Raw genomic sequence first — 17,750 nt, forward strand, 5'->3', positions numbered from 1 at the left:
TGTTAGGCATCAGGAAGGGAGATTTTAGGGTTAGGTGTAAGGAAGGGGGGTTTTAGGGCTAGGCATCAGGAAGGGGGGTTTTAGGGCTAGGCATCAGGAAGGGGAGTTTTAGTGCTAGGCGTCAGGAAGGGAGGTTTTAGTGCTAGGCGTCAGGAAGGGGGGTTTTAGGGCTAGGCATCAGGAAGGGGGGTTTTAGGGTTAGGCATCAGGAAGGGGGGTTTTAGTGCTAGGTGTCAGGAAGGGAGGTTTTAGTGCTAGGCGTCAGGGAGGGAGGTTTTAGGTCTAGGCGTCAGGAAGAGAGGTTTAAGGGCTAGTCATCAGGATGAGGGGTTTTAGGGTTAGGCGTCAGGAAGGGAGGTTTTAGGGTTAGGCGTCAGGTAGGGAGGTTTTAGGGATAGGCGTCAGAAAGGTGGGTTTTAGGGTTAGGCATCAGGAAGGGGGGTTTTGGGGTTAGGCGTCAGGAAGGGGGTTCTTAAGGTTAGGCATCGTAGGGAAAGGGATCTGTGTAAAATTAGGGTTAAGTTCAGTTGTAGTAAATTATCGGTAGCATTTACTGTTGTCATTACCACTGTATATCCTATACAATAAAACCTAACTGTCCCTGCGTCATCCTCTCTGAAGCTTTTTTGTACTGCGCATGTGCTGCGCAGTACAGAAAGCCGTTTGGAAGGGAGGTGAGGGAGCAGGGTGGCCGTGTGCACGTGCGCGGCGGGCAGGCGGATGTGCACGCATCACTACCTAGAGCCCATTTTTAAACGAGCTTAGGTAGCCTAGTATTATTATATTTACCTTGCGCCCCTATTTCATGCACGCCGTCAGACAGCCAACAATACATCCATCTATTTTCTTGTCCGATAAGATATTTTTCTTCCCATGAACATTTCAGCCCTACTGTAAAGGATCAGCACTTTGTATAACTGCTGTTAAGGCATAAAATATATGAGCTCCTCAGTCATTTGTCATCTTGTACTTTTCTTAACCCCTGTTATGAGAGTCATACTGCAGTGGCAGCATAACACAGATCTGAGTGAGCATGACCTTCCTGTCAGAGAAACATATCCGATCTCACAGTGCCAGATAGCTGCAAAGTGAAAACATGTGGGCACTGAAGAGACAACATGGAAGAAGGATGACGTGTCTGAGAGGGGATCCTGTGTTATGCTGTGCACTCAGGTACACGTGACATTATGGAAGATGCTTTATGTGATATGAACAACATGAACTAAAAGCATCCTAATCTGACTGAAATAACTCACTAGTATTGTAATCGCACTGGACTGTGTACAAGTTTGTGAGGGCTGTGGAATACCAGTAACTTACATGACTGACTGATTCTCGTGTGAAGATTCAGAGATGCTATTCAATATTAAAAGATAAAAGTTAAAGAAGAGCCCCACTCAACATCCCTGGATGGACTACAAGGGCTTGTTGGGTAAGGGGAAGGGATGCATCTTCCCCAACCCCCTTCTGTGACAACACGCGCAAACGCTGGCTTACTATGCCACAGTGGCCATTCAGGTCTCATCCACTGGAAGCTTCTGAACGTGATTGCACTGTGAGCAAATCTGAAGACATAGTTACATAGTTACATAGTTATTTTGGTTGAAAAAAGACATACGTCCATCGAGTTCAACCAGTATAAAGTACAACACCAGCCTGCTCCCTCACATATCCCTGTTGATCCAGAGGAAGGCGAAAAAACCCTTACAAGGCATGGTCCAATTAGCCCCTAAAGGGAAAAATTCCTTCCCGACTCCAGATGGCAATCAGATAAAATCCCTGGATCAACATCATTAGGCATTACCTAGTAATTGTAGCCATGGATGTCTTTCAACGCAAGGAAAGCATCTAAGCCCCCTTTAAATGCAGGTATAGAGTTTGCCATAACGACTTCCTGTGGCAATGCATTCCACATCTTAATCACTCTTACTGTAAAGAACGCTTTCCTAAATAAATGGTTAAAACGTTTTTCCTCCATGCGCAGATCATGTCCTCTAGTCCTTTGAGAAGGCCTAGGGACAAAAAGCTCATCCGCCAAGGTATTATATTGCCCTCTGATGTATTTATACATGTTAATTAGATCCCCTCTAAGGCGTCTTTTCTCTAGACTAAATAAACCCAGTTTATCTAACCTTTCTCGATAAGTGAGACCTTCCATCCCACGCATCAATTTTGTTGCTCGTCTCTGCACCTGCTCTAAAACTGCAATATCTTTTTTGTAATGTGGTGCCCAGAACTGAATTCCATATTCCAGATGTGGCCTTACTAGAGAGTTAAACAGAGGCAATATTATGCTAGCATCTCGAGTTTTTATTTCCCTTTTAATGCATCCCAAAATTTTGTTAGCTTTAGCTGCAGCTGCTTGGCATTGAGTACGATTATTTAACTTGTTGTCAATGAGTACTCCTAAGTCCTTCTCCAAGTTTGATGTCCCCAACTGTATCCCATTTATTTTGTATGGTGCTAGACCATTAGTACGTCCAAAATGCATGACCTTACATTTGTCAACATTGAATTTCATCTGCCATGTATGTGCCCATATAGCCATGCTATCCAGATCCTGTTGCAATATGACACTATCTTCCTGAGAGTTGATGATTCTGCACAATTTTGTATCATCTGCAAAAATAGCAACATTGCTCACTACTGCATCTACTAGGTCATTAATAAATAAATTGAAGAGCACTGGACCCAGAACAGACCCCTGTGGGACCCCACTGCTAACAGTCTCCCATTTTGAGTACGATCCATTGACCACAACTCTTTGTTTTCTGTCCATTAGCCAGTTCCCTATCCATGAACACAGACTCTTCCCCAGTCCTTGCATCCTCAACTTTTGCACCAGACTTTTGTGGGGAACAGTGTCGAAGGCCTTTGCAAAGTCCAAGTATATCACATCTACAGCATTCCCAATATCCATAATAGCATTCACTACCTCATAAAAGCTGAGCATGTTAGTCAAACAGGACCTGTCTTTAGTAAACCCATGTTGATGCTGAGAAATAAGATTATTTTCTACTATGAAGTGATGTATAGTATCTCTTAGTAACCCCTCAAATAGTTTGCATACAACTGATGTTAAACTTACAGGTCTATAATTTCCTGGATCAGATTTTTTGCCCTTCTTAAATAATGGGAAAACGTGGGCTGTACGCCAATCCACTGGGACTCTGCCAGTTGCAAGAGAGTCACAAAAGATAAGATAAAGGGGTTTATCTATAACTGAACCTAATTCCCTTAGGACCCGAGGATGCATGCCATCCGGGCCAGGTGCCTTGTCTATTTTTAATTTATTTAGTCTTGCCTTCACTTCTTCCTGCGTTAAGTATTTAATATTACAGTTAGAAGATTGAGACTCTTCTGCCTCTGTAGTTTGCAACAGTGCTGTTTCTTTTGTGAAGACAGAAGCAAAGAAAGCATTTAATAACTCTGCCTTACCTTGGTCATCCACCATTGAGTTCCCATCCTCATCCTTTAGGAGTCCTATACAGTCAACCTTTCTTTTTTTAGAGTTAATGTACTTGTAAAACTTTTTTGGGTTAGATTTGATATCCTTAGCGATTTGTTTTTCAGCTTCAATCTTTGCCTGCCTAATTTCTTTTTTACAATTTTTATTGCACTCCTTATAATTGCTTAGTGCAGCCTCGGTCCCCTCCTGTTTTAAGACCTTATAGGCATTCTTTTTCCTCTTCATTTTATCTTTAACCTTTCTATTCATCCATAGAGGCCTTTTTTTATTCCTAGACATTTTGTTTCCATATGGGATATACATACTACAGTATTGATTGAGTATAAGTTTAAAAGCTTGCCATTTCCCTTCAGTGTCTTCCCCTTGTAGTACATTATCCCAGTTCACCAAACTTAGTGCCTGCCTAATTTGAGTGAACTTTGCTTTTCTAAAATTCATAGTTTTAGTGGTCCCGCTGCCCCGTGGCCTATCAGTCACCAGATCAAACATTATCATGTTGTGATCACTATTTCCCAAATGTTCTTGAACCTGCACATTTGATACATTATCTGGTCTATTAGAAATGATCAGATCCAGTAACGCATGCCCCCTAGTTGGTTCAGTTACCATTTGAGTGAAGTAATTGTCCTGTAGTGCTGCCAGAAATCTGCTGCTTTTACCAGAATGGGTAGCCTCAATACTCCAGTCAATGTCTGGAAAGTTGAAGTCGCCCATAATTATGACCTCATTTTTACCTGCAGCTTTTTCAATCTGCTGTAGTAATCGCAGTTCTGCAGCTTCATAGACATAACAGCAAATGTTTTTTAGGTATTACCTTTAATGACTATTTTCAATCAGAGGCCACGCCCATCAACGCATTTTGTTTTGCCTCCTGGGACTTCCTCAAGATGACCATGTGTTTGCAATGTGTCTGTTCTTTTACATGTGTGTGGTGCAGCTCGTGATTGTTCTAAAGCAACTAATAAATTACATTTTTGTACATGCAAGAGACTGCAGGCCCTTCATGCTTTTTTTTAAATAGATTCTATTAAGGTCCTAGCAAGGGAGCTGGGAAAAAAGGGCGCAGGCAGCTAGTGGACAAAAAGGGCGCCGCCATTCACTCCCATAATAAATAACGTTTAATGGGCGCCGAGCAGGAAAAAAGGGCGCCGGAGCTAAATAAAGTTTACAAACGGTGCCCGGAGCTAAATAAAGTTTACAAACGGCGCCCGGAGATGTTTAATAATTTATAACTGTGCTTGTGGTGATTTACGTTTATAAAATGCACCCGTGCCGAATAACGTTTATGAAAATACTAAACATATTTATCTTATTTAAATAATTAAAACATTATTTAAAGTTTTATCCCTTACTGTTTGTAAAACATTATTATTCACAAAATAAAGCGATCAGTACGTAACGTAAATTGCAAAATATTTTTTGCATCCACAATTAGTAAAACATTATTATCCACATAATAAAGGGGGGTCTTAGGTTTAGGCACCAACAGGGGGGTCTTAGGTTTAGGCACCAACAGGGGGTCTTAGGTTTAGGCACCAACAGGGGGTCTTAGGTTTAGGCACCAACAGGGGGGTCTTAGGTTTAGGCACCAACAGGGGGGTCTTAGGTTTAGGCACCAACAGGGGGGTCTTAGGTTTAGGCACCAACAGGGGGGTCTTAGGTTTAGGCACCAACAGGGGGGTCTAGGGGTTAGGGGTAGGTACAGGGAGGGTTACTTAGGCACCAACAGGGGGGTCTTAGGTTTAGGCACCAACAGGGGGGTCTTAGGTTTAGGCACCAACAGGGGGGTCTAGGGGTTAGGGGTAGGTACAGGGAGGGTTCTGTGTAAGAGTAGGCTTAGGTATAGTTTTAGTAAAATTTTAGTAATAATTACTAATGTTTTACAACACTTATTACGAACGTAGTTATATTTATATCATCGTTATAAAGAATATTTTCAGATTTTATTATAAGAACAAACCATAAATGAAGGTTATTCACAATAGTATACAATTATAACAATTAAACATATATTATTGTTTTTTTAATAAACGTAATTTTAAGTTTAACTTTTGAAACAGGGAAGATTAACGTTTTCACAATTTCCGATTTCATAAACATTATTTAATGATTTATAATTTTGTTAAACATTATTTGTAAACGAAATATAGCACACTATTTTTATAAACCTTATTAATGATTAATTATTATTTAGAGTTTACACCCCGCGCCCTTTTTGTCCGGGCGCCCTTTTTGTACGTACGCCCTAGCAAGCTCCTCCTTGTGAGTAGCATACAATCTATATTTTGGCTCTCCGGTTTCTTTTTCTTTTGCTTACCTTCAATGACTAACTGTTCAGATTCTCTCCATGACTAATACCGGACCACACGCATCTGTGACCAAAGTAAAGGTTTAAGGTTGAATGATTCACCCATATATGAAACAATCTCGTTTGTATGTAAAAATGATTGGTTTCTCAATGGAAATCAGGTATTTTGGTACCACCACTGTCCAGATTGAAAGGAGGTTGAAAGACCTCAGAACTAGCTATTCCTAAAACGAGGAAAAGGTTATCCACAACTTAACTAGCAATTTCTAAAGAGAAGCAATGCAGTAGTGTCTCTCTTCTAAAGACAGAGTTCTACCATGGATCAGAATAATCAGGTAACAAGGGCAAAAACTGGAACGATTAAATCGTTATTTTTATTATATAAATTATACACAAAAATATACAGAAAAGCTGCTATATAAACAGTTTAACATAGGATTGGTTGTATAGAAATAGAGAGAAGAGGAAATGATGAAGAATGTCTGAAAAGTTCAAAATACAGTGTTTGGCTGAGTCATTGTGCTGAATAATCCACTTGGAAACTTTTGGTCCCAGAGCCTTCTGTCATGCTGCTCCCACATTATGGAACTCCTCTGCAGATCAGGACAGCTCCATCTCTGGAAGTGTTTAAATCCAGACTGAAAACCCACCTGTTCAGTTTGGCATGTGCAGAAATATAATTTTTGTTTTGTCAATACTTCATCCTACTACCAACTACTGAATCCGAGAGAGCCTAAGCGCTTTGAGTCTTTTGGGAGAAAAGCACTATAGAAATGTTATTGTTATAATCCAAAGTATAGTGTTTTGCCCAGTGTCCTGCTGTCCTGTTGGTAGTTAGAATTTGACAACAGATGATGGACAAAGGACAAAGGAATGAGTGGTTTGCTGGATTTTACTCAATCTGCAGCTGGGGGCTGAATATCTGGAACACCGATTTCTTCATGCCCATAAGTCATATCAACAAATGGATTGCTTATTTACATACAGAAAGGCGTCATGAATCCACACATGTAAAGTATGACTGAGTACCTGTATTCCTCCGTGTCTGGATGTCCAGATCTGACTGGAAACCTACCAGAACGTGTGTCAGATTGGCCTTAATAAGCTCTGTAAAAATGGTTCAGTTAGCATATTCCCAGTGTCCAGAAAACCATAAAACATAAAAAAATATGGATTTTAGTTATTCAGAGTTTAGATGTCGTGTTTTTAGAGCAGCTTTTTGAGCAGCTGGGTGGGAGAACACAGATGGCATCAGGGCCGTTCCAAGTAACAATTGGGCCCTAGCATAAAATTAGCCTGGGGGCCCCCCAACAGACACCCCCCGACCAAAAAGCTCCATTAGAGGCCCTTTGTTGCAGCCGACTTTCCCTCCTGGGCCCCTGAGCTGGCTGCTGACCCTCCCCCAATCACCTCCCAACTTAACAGACTCTGCAGAGTCCCTGGAAGCAACAGTTAAGATGGGGGAGGGACACCTTGGGAGCCCCTACAGGCTCTGGGGCCCTGGGGTAATTGCCCATTTTTTCTTATGGTAGCGCCGGCCCTGGATAGCATCAGAGTGTCTCCTTTTGAACTCCTGCAGACATTTTTAGGACAGGCAGAGGTGTGAATCTTGCAGCCATGGCCTTTATAAATTCGGAAGGACATGAGATGGGTTAAAAGCTTTTATACTCATGAAAGTAATACTGAAGCCATCCTAAAGAAAAAACATGTTAAATACTCACTTAAGGAGAGAAAAGGCTCTGGATCTTATGGAGATCTCATGGAACCATCTCTCTCTGTGCTCTAGGTCCACCGCTGTCCCCCTGTGAAAGAAATTTGGCCAACTGGTTAAATACACCTTGGGAGTCCTTGTGAAGGCATCTGAAGTACTTGTGTCCCTGAGTACTTCCGAGGGGAGCAGGTCTGTACTTTGCACATGCGGGTGTGCTCTCACACACACACAATATGGATGCCCCTGTTTTTAGATGCACTTGGGGATCTGAGTGCTTTGAAGCCTTCCAAGGAGACCCAAACGCCTAGACTTTCACAGGGGACAGTGAGGGGACAAGAAGATAGAGAGACTCTATGGGATTCAGAGCCTTCCCTCTCCATTGGTGAGTATATAACATGTTTTTTTCTTTAGGGTGGTTTTAGTATTACTTTCATGTGTAATGAAGCTTTTAACCCATCTCATGTCCTTCCCAGTGAGTTTATGAAAGTCATGTGTACCATTCATCACCCTGCTCTACCGGCAATAAGTAACCATTACTTACTGCTCTTTTATTTAACTTTTTTATAAACACTTTGAGGAGAGTCTGCCAAGAACAAACCCTTTATTACACACCGGGCAGGGAGGAACTAGTAAGGACCGAATGATAAGACTTTGCAGAGCTGTAATGCTGCAGAGCTGGCCACAAAGAGTAAAACTCTCACAGCAGCACACAGGAAGTGGGCGGGGTCAGGTGATCTGTTCTATGTTCACAGGCAAAAGGCAAACTTGTGCCTCCTTCTAGCACCTCCCTGACTACGTTCTGTGGGTGATGATGGTATAGGGGAAGAGTTTAGGTAACAGTAACACAGATTGCAGTTTAGTCTGCCCAAGCTGCATCAGACATAGCTCAGGAATACAGATTTGCAAACCCAACTAGTCAGGTAATACAATAAGAATAATGTTTTATGTGCAATGAACACATTGTTGTGCATAGCAAAATAATGATATATTCCTCACTCAATATAGATAAAAATAGCCACAAGCCTGTACATTATGTTAAAGTGGTCTGAAAGCCCGCATTTCTACTTTGCTCTAAAAGATTCCTCACAGCTTTAAAGCTACTATCTCAGATTTTTTTTTTTTTTTTTAGCAGAACATCACTGAAATGGTTAAACAAAGTACTTTGTCCTGCTATTCAGCTTCAAATCCGCATCCAAACTGGAGATAACTGTATCTTTGTTTACATTCCAATGTTGATACATTTGTGTGTAACAAATAAAAAACACTCTCTGAGAAGCTGTCTCTGCTACAGACACACACAGAACAGCTCATTAGAAGATTTTAATGCATAATAAAAAGCAGTTAGAATGAAATGCAATGGCAGCTTTCAGGGCAAGAAAAACTACACTTTGGAAACTTGTAATTTGTAGACAGACAATATTACTTGTGCACAAAAGCAAATATGATAACTGTATGAATAAAAAAAAGTAGAAAAACACATTTTATTGAATGTTATGTCGGAGTTTAGACCACTTTAAAGCTATGTAGCACACTGACCTCTTCTGGTATAAAACAAGTATAACAGTAGTTCTGCCTGAAGGAGAGGTTAGTGTGTAACTGAATCCTTAATGAATCCAAGTGTGGAGTGTTTAAGCGGACTGATGTGTCATGTAAAGACATTTAGATGGTGAGAGGTGATGATGATGAGGCAGCCAAGCAGTATTGGGTGGAAACCACAGAACAATGGAGTTGGTCCAGGTGCGCACCTGCATCCTCTGCTAGACCTGGAGGGATCCACTCCTGACATCCTCATGTCACACTACTCAAGTGAAATAGGAAAACATTCAATGTCATCATGAAAGGGGCTGCCTAAGCAGAGCGTGTTGCAAGGCAGCGCAGCACAATGGTCATACTGTTTGCGGCAACAATTAGTAACAAGATGATTGATGGGATGGATTTGTGGAAACATCCTAGAGGAGGCGGTAGTTACACCCTGCTGGGGAGCGTAACTGATATCCGTATAAGTATTTGCTTCCTGGCGACCGAGAAGTCTGGGATGATGGCATAAATCACATTTATACATCAATAAAGAGGAAGAAAAAAAAAGCAAAAAACAAAACCAGAAAAGGAAAATCCAATTACAGGTAAAACCTCCAGACTGCTGTACTTACGAGTTGAGCAAAATGTATTTAAACAGTTCAAAGACTCGCTAAGCAAGAAGAGGTACAGAGAAGGAACACAAGAAAACAATATTTGGAAAATAGATGTTCATTAAAGAGAACCCGAGGTGGGGTTCTAACAACGAAATCCACATACAGAGGCTGGGTTTGCCTATAAAGCCCAGCCTCTGTTGCTAGTTAGATTCCCCCTAAATCCCCCCTGCGCTCAGCAAGACCCAATAAATCACAGCCGCGCTGTGCACGCTGTGTTTACCTTCTCCTGTCAGTCTCGGCGCCTCCTGCATCGCTCCGGTCCCGCCCACGTCCCTTCCCTCCAATCAGCAGGGAGGGAAGGGACGTGAGCGGGGACCGGAGCGATGCAGCAGGCGGGGGAGCGGTGAGACTGGCATTATGGAGGCAAATACAGCCCGCTGCAACACGCTCTGTGTCGGCAGCGCGGCTCTGAATTATGGGGTCTCGCAGTGCGCAGGGGGAGCTTAGGGGGAATCTAAATAACAACAGAGGCTGGGCTCTATAGGAAGACCCGGCTTCTGTATGGGGATTTTGTTGTTAGAACGCCACCTTGGGTTCTCTTTATGATATTAAACTTTAATTAAAAAAACCCCTTAAAGCAAACCAGAATTGAAAATTAGAAGTCACAATAAACATACACAGGTCATACTTACCTCCAGTGTAGTCTACTCATCAAGCTCTTTCTCCTCTCCTGCGTCCTGTTTGTCCACTGTAATCAATGGAATTCTACTCCATTTTAAAAATGGCAAGGAGCCTGTAACAGCGTCTGGGTCAGCACACTGTTAAAGAGTAACTGTCAGGCTGCAGAAGCTAATTTAAACCTCTATTCTCCTGTGTTAAACAGTTTAGAAGGAAGCCAAAAAGGCATTACTAAAGATAAAAATCTCTCTTACATTTGATGTAGCTTATCAGCAAAGCTAAGCTCCTAAGGAGGACGCAAGCCGCATTCCATACTGCAAAGCATTCTGGGGCCCTCCCCTCGGCTGCTAAGGAGAAGACGGGATCAAGTTTCAGCAGCTTCTAACTCAGTCCAGCCACAGCACAGATAAATCTCCGGGCAGAGTACACTGCAGGAGTCTGCTATTGTTCCTAGCCACATGGCTCATTAATATTCACTGCACACTGTGTTATTCTGTACGAGCTCCTCTGTGATCAGGAAGCAGGCAGGACATGACGACACATTTGGCTTCACAAACATGGAACCTGCCATGGGCTGTCAGGAGCATCATTCTCTGCATATACTATATAAAAATTCTGTGAAATCCAAACGTGGACAGTGAAATGCATATGTAATGTAAGTACAGCCAATCTTTAGCTACTGATATATGTGTTTATTTTCTCTGAGACCTTATACCTAACAGCTCCTCTTTAAACTGTAATATTGCCCACTTGGGCCATAGGGAAACATGGGCATTACCTTGCATATCAGTTTTCCTTTCAGTTATAACTGACAGCAACTGATAGATAGTGACATGAACTGATATATTTTAACCACTTCAGCCTTCAGTCGTTTTCACTTTATGCATCCGAGCAATGTTCACCTCTTATTCATTAGCCTATACCACTTATCACAGTGAACTGATCTATATCTTGTTTTTTTCCGCCACCAATAAGGCTTTATTTGGGTGGTACATTTTACTAAGAGCTACTTTACTGTAAATGCATTTTAACAGGAAGAATAAGAACAAAACTGAAAAAAAATTCATTATTTCTCAGTTTTCAGCCATTATAGTTTTAAAATAATACATGCCTCCATAATTAAAACCCACGTATTGTATTTGCCTAATAGTCCCGGGTATTACACCGTTTAAATTATGTCCCTATTACAATGTATGGTGACAATATTTTATGTGGAAATAAAAGTGCATTTTTTTCCGTTTTGCATCGATCACTATTTACAAGCATATATATATATATATATATATATATATATATATATATATATATATATATTAGAAATATTTCATCTTTACATGAATATTTAAAAAAGTTTAGACCCTTAGGTAAATATTTACGTGTTTTTTTTTTTTATTTGGGTATTTTTGGGAGGGTGGGATGTAAATAGTAATTTTTTAATGTAAGTATTTGTTTACTTCTTTTTACATGTGGATGTAGTTTTACTTTTTGGCCACAAGATGGCAACCTTGAGTTTGTTTACATGACGTCACTCTAAGCGTAACATGTACACTTAGAGGGACGTAGGAGGAGGTAAGAGGCAGAAAAAGCCAGGCTCCCGAGAGAAGCGGTCGCTTTTTCTGCCAGGGAGAGTAATGTGTGTGCACGCGATCGGGCCTCTACGTCCAGAAGGCTTAAATGGTTAATCTTGACAAAATCTTGTCAGAACTGGAAGGAATCAATGTAAGAAAAAAAATGGTGCGCTTCTAAGAGGAACTGACGCTGAGGTAAGTATGTAATATGAATTCTACAGGGGTAAGAAGTGGAGCACCTCCCAAGTACGGCACCGAATGGGGGAAACACAGGACCAGGACAGTTCACAGGATAGGGGGAGCACTTGATGAGAACACAGGACCAGGGGAACAAAAGGGGAGCACAGTGAGCACACAGGTGGTGCTGAGGATGGGGGGGGGGGGGGGGTTGGGGGGGTTGTGGCAGTGAGCCCTGGGTGGTAAAATGTCCAAATCTGGCCCTTGTCAGACTGAGTTATAAATGTAGCAACAAATTACACAACTCACAACACTGCATTTCCTCTGTGAGTTTAGCTGCCTCATTGCAGCTCAGCTATAATTTTGATTACCCATAATCCATTGCCTCCTGGGAACGTTAACAATGAAGGTTAAATAACACGCCAATGTATCAGTCCATGCCAGAATCCAGATCTGCGATACTGGTAATACGTGCCCTTTATGGCTTGCTGGATAGCTGCTCTCATGCCAAAGACAATCCGAGACTCTGTCTACAGAGAAAAGAATTCCAACTGTGATATAGATTATGTGTAAAGTGATATTTTCTCCTTTGCTGTAAATGTTTGCTTGCACTTTCCAAGTTCATTCTCATTTATTTACTTATTTTTTTCCCCTCTTCTCATCAGAGCGCCACAGAAAAGCCCACATAATCCAGTGAGTGGAGGGGGAGTCCCTGCCAGGAACCTCAAATACATAGTACGGCTCATACAAGATGTTTACTACCAACGGATCGTACCATTTCTTGTTGCTCTGCCAATCCCTTACTTAGGAGCTGCGGCACGGCTGGACTGGCAATGCTACCAGATGGGAGCGAGTCTGCTGCACAGTGATATTTCAGCTTTCTAATCTACTTGTAATGGCTCTCATTATCTTGATGCATTTGAAGGGAATGTAGAGTGATTTTTTTTTTGTTTTAAACAGGCTTAGGTCTACTAGTTAAACGTATATAAATGTTCATTTATAAGTTTAACTAGTAGACCTAAGCCTGTTTAAAAACGTGATCTAGGTCTGTGTCAGAACCCTCCCCTCCCCTGTGACCGCAGCCACCGCTGCACAGTCAGCACGCATGAGCAAGCCCGCTGTGCGCTCGCACACGCCTGCCTGGCCGGCCAGCCCCCTGGCCCCTCTTGCTCCCTGTCCCAATGCTATCCATGCGGCACATGCGCAGTAGCGCAAAGTACAGACACACACACACACACACAGAGCCGCAGATACACGTACGCTATAGCAGCATAGAGGGTGATATAGCGGCTGGGAACGCGGAGAATTACTCGCGTTCCCAGCCTGTCAGCGGCTGTCGCCGAACCCGGAAGTAGCCGCCGGCGGGGACAGGACGATCGGAGCGGGGCTGCGAGGGCACCATACAGCTTCAGGGGGCTAAGGGATGCCCCTGGTGAGTAAAGATCTTTTTTTTTTTTTTCACTTAAGTATTCCTTTAACTATTGCAGAAGTATGTGTAGGCATACATGCCGCAGAATTTGTCTGACATCAGGCGTCAGAAAGACTCAGCTTAGCTATTTTCCTCCACAGTCTTCCAGGCTTAGGCGGGCAATCAGTGTTGCTTGCAAATTTTCACAAAAAAAGCATTGAAAAAGCTATTTCGAGAAAATACTTGCCAAAATTCATGTAAAACGTGGAAAATCGTAATTTTGATGTAAAATTGTTTATTTTACCTTATTTTACCACAAAAGTTCACAAAAAAAATCACAAACTTATTACAAAATGATTTTTGATGGCATTTTTGTTGGAAATTAGAATTTTACATTATTTTCACAAAAATTAAGGCGTAAAGAATATCAGCATTTTCACTCATCACTTCTGGCAATACTTTGACTCCTTGTTACAGCATGTCAGTGTTTCACATTAGATAGTCATTACAAGTCCCATTTGGGAAACATATTGGAATGTTTGCTTACATATGAGTCTGAGGGATGCTACACGTAACCTCTTTGTCATAAATCTCTAAAATTATTGTACTGTGTGAATTTTGTATTTACTATAACTAGTAAACAACTGAGGGTTTTTTCCCTTTTAGGACCAGAGCAATTTTCACCTTTCAACGCTCCTCCAGTTCATTCGCCAATAACTTTATCACTACTTATCACAACCAAACGATCTATACCTTGTTTTTTCGCCACCAATTAGGCTTTCTTTGGGTGGTACATTATGCTAGAATTATTCTAAATACATTTTAATTGGAAAATTAAGGACTAAATTGAAAAAATACATTTTTCATTTTTTAAGCCATTATAGTTTTAAAATCATATTTGGTACTGTAATTAACCACTTCCACACCATGACATTTTATGCTGATCTGTGCAGCGTGGGCTCTCCAGCCCGCAGCACAGATCAGCTAGCAGCCAGGGCGATCAGACTTCCCCCCTTTTTTCCCCACTAGGGGGATGTCCTGCTGAGGGGGTCTGATCGCCGCCGGCTGCTTGCGCTTGCGGGGGGGGCTCTTCAAAGCCCCCCTCCGCAGCGCTTCCTGGCCTCCTTCCCCTTCCCTCCCTCTCCCTCCCCCTGTGAGCGGCGCAGGACGGAAATCCGTCCTGCGCCTGATGGGATAGGCTTTAGCCTATCAGATGCCGGTGATCCCCGGCCAATCAGAGGCCGGGGATCGCCGATCTCCTCTACGGCGCTGCTGCGCAGCAGCGCCGTATACATGTAAACACCGGGGAAGATCTTCCCCGTGTGTTTACATTTACCCTGCGAGCCGCCGGTCGGCTCGCAGGGTGTTCACGGAGACACCCTCCGTGAGCTGACATGGAACGGCCGCTCATACGAGCGGCCGTTTCCATGGTATACACTTCTGGATTCAGGGGCGTGTATATACGCTCCGAGAATCCGGAAGTGGTTAAAAACCACATATTTTATTTGCCTATTTGTCCCAGTTAATACACCGATTAAGTTAAGTTCCTATCACAATGTATGGTGACAATATTTTATTTGGTAATAAAGGTGTATTTTTTTCAGTTTTGCACCCGTCACTAATTACAAGCACTTTTTTGACATACAGATTAGTAAAGTTTAGTCTCAAAGTTACCAATTTATGTATTTTTTTAACCTTCTGCCGACCGCGTCACTAATGCCAATCGGCGTAAAGTCCTGGGGCTCTGTTTTGCAGGAGATCGCATCTCCTGCTTGGGGTGGGCGGAGCTCCGCCCCCTCTTCAGTCTCCGAGCGGCGGTTGCCGCTCGGGAGACTGTTAGACGGCGATCAGCAGCAGCGCTGCACTGGGGACACCCGTGTCACACGGCTGTCCCCCTGGGGGACAAGAGAGCGATCGGCTCTCATAAGCAGAAGCCTATGACAGCCGATCGCCATAATTGGCTGGCTGTGGGGAGGGAGGGAGGGATAATAATTAAAGAAACAGTTTTTTTTTTTACAAAAACAACAATAATATTTATTTAAAAAAAAATAAACATGGGGGGAGCGATCAGACCCCACCGACAGAAAGCTCTGTTGGTGGGGAGAAAAGGGGGGGGGGAGGGGAAATCACTTCTGTGCTGTGTTGTGCAGATCTGCAGCTTAGTCTTAAAGCTGTAGTGGCACATATTACTAAAAATGGCCTGGTCACTAGGGGGTTTAGCACTGCAGTCCTCAAGTGGTTAACATGTCATTTGTTTGTTTTTCTTTTTCTAAATTAAAGATTTTATTTGGGTAATTATGGGAGGGTAGGTAAGAAGTTAATCAATACTATTTTAAATATATTTTAAAAAGCTTTGAAGTTTTAAGGTGTAATTTAATTTTTTGGCCACTAGATGTCCCCCACACTTTATTTTGATTTAACTCTTGACGGCATACACGAGTTACAGGAAGTAACATGTGTACGCAATATATAGATTTTTGACAACGAACGCTTCATTGATATCGGGCACTTAGATCAGTGAATCGGAACTGTGATCCTGTTCACTGATCTGTATACCAATGGATCGCAAAGAGAACAGCGCGCGGGAGCCGACGAGACCGTGCACAGCGGCGATTGCGGTGATAGACTAATATCTACGTCCCTGGGACTGTAGATGAAGTCCTGCGGGACGTAGATATACAGCCCACGGCGTGATAACTAGTTGGATTGAACTCGAGGTGAAATAAACTGATAAGATAAACAATTGTATTTATGGTATCCTTCTACTCCTAAAAATGATTTTTTTTAGACATCCTGTGGTTTTATTTTATATTAAAACAATTAGTAGACTCAGTAGATTGAATGCTTTATTGTCTCTGCTCAATGGCAGCCTAGTAAGTGTCCCAGGGTTAAAATACATGTATACATCTACTATCTGTAATATTCAAAATCTGTTGACCTTCATACTACATGGAATTGATAAAATTAGCCAATCAAAATTGGACGTGTGCACCACGCTTTAAGCCTAGCACACTTTCAATATTTATTGGCCAATGCGGTATATTATTCAGGATACCTGTCCCTGGTTTCAGCATCAGAAGTACTTCCTATATCTATATACTGTATTGCTGTAAATGTAATGTAGCTCAGCCCTACCAATGATATTTAGCCTAGTCTGTGTTATGCAGAATTCTTCCCCTCCCCCTGAGCATTCTGGGAGACCAGGTATATTTTCGACTGGCTTTAGAACTCTCAGTAAACAAATGTTCCACAGAGATGCACCTTCCCAGCAGTAAATATTTTTCCACCTGTGATAAATTTCAGAATATAAATTGTGGTGAAGGAAGATATTGCAATGGGAAAAAACTGACTGAATAATTTATGAATGAACTAGCTGACCGAAGCCTCTTTAAAAACGGGCTCTAGGTCTTTCACTGCTGCCTGCCGTGCGCACACCCGTCGTGCGCACCATCCGCTGGCCGCCTCCTGCCCTGTCCTGCGCCCTATCCCAACAGCTTCTGGCGCCTGGCTCCGCCTCCTCTCACTCTGCAGAGAAGAACGTGTTTTTCTCCAGGGAGAAAGAGGAGGCGGGGCCAGGCGCCGGAAGTCGGGTGATGCGGGGACTTTGGGATGGCATCGTGGGACTAGGCTTCTCGGGTAAATATAACTTTATTTTACTTGCAGAGGCTGCTGGATTTTCTTATTTACATCTTCGAAGGTAGATGTGGAGCGAGCAATGAATGAGAAAATGTTTGAAGTACTACTCATCTTATCTTATTACGTTTATGTACAGCCTGTTCTGTGTCTGTCTGCTGTGCTTCTAGGAACAATATACATATGCCACACTCCTTACATCACTGGTTAGGAAACTGAATATCTCAGTCGTTAAATCTGAGCAATTATACTTGTCTATAAACTGCTGGAAGCACGGGTGGAATGTCAATCCCATCTGGCTTGTAATGATGTGACTACTAGTACTGCTGAGATGTTCTCAGCTAAAGGTCATCCTAGAATTTACATGTTGGTTTCAGCATTTAAAAAATGTAAATCCTTGAAAGACTTCTCCCTTACTGGCTGTCTTGAGTTTATCCTGTAGTCGGGTCATTTGATGCTTTTGAGACCTGCGCCCATATGCAATTCCCTTTTTCTTCCAAGTTTTCTCCTAGCCTAGGTGATAAATAATTTCATCTTCTCTTTAAAATAACTTTTCAGCACTTTACAATTAAAAAAGTACCAAAAAGTTGGCAAAAAAGTATCGTCAAAATTATTTTGAGTATTTAAAAAGCAGTTTATGACAACATGTGAAAATATCACCTAGGA

This window comes from Hyperolius riggenbachi, chromosome 1, assembly GCF_040937935.1.
Source record: "Hyperolius riggenbachi isolate aHypRig1 chromosome 1, aHypRig1.pri, whole genome shotgun sequence".
Taxonomy (NCBI): Eukaryota; Metazoa; Chordata; class Amphibia; order Anura; family Hyperoliidae; genus Hyperolius; species Hyperolius riggenbachi.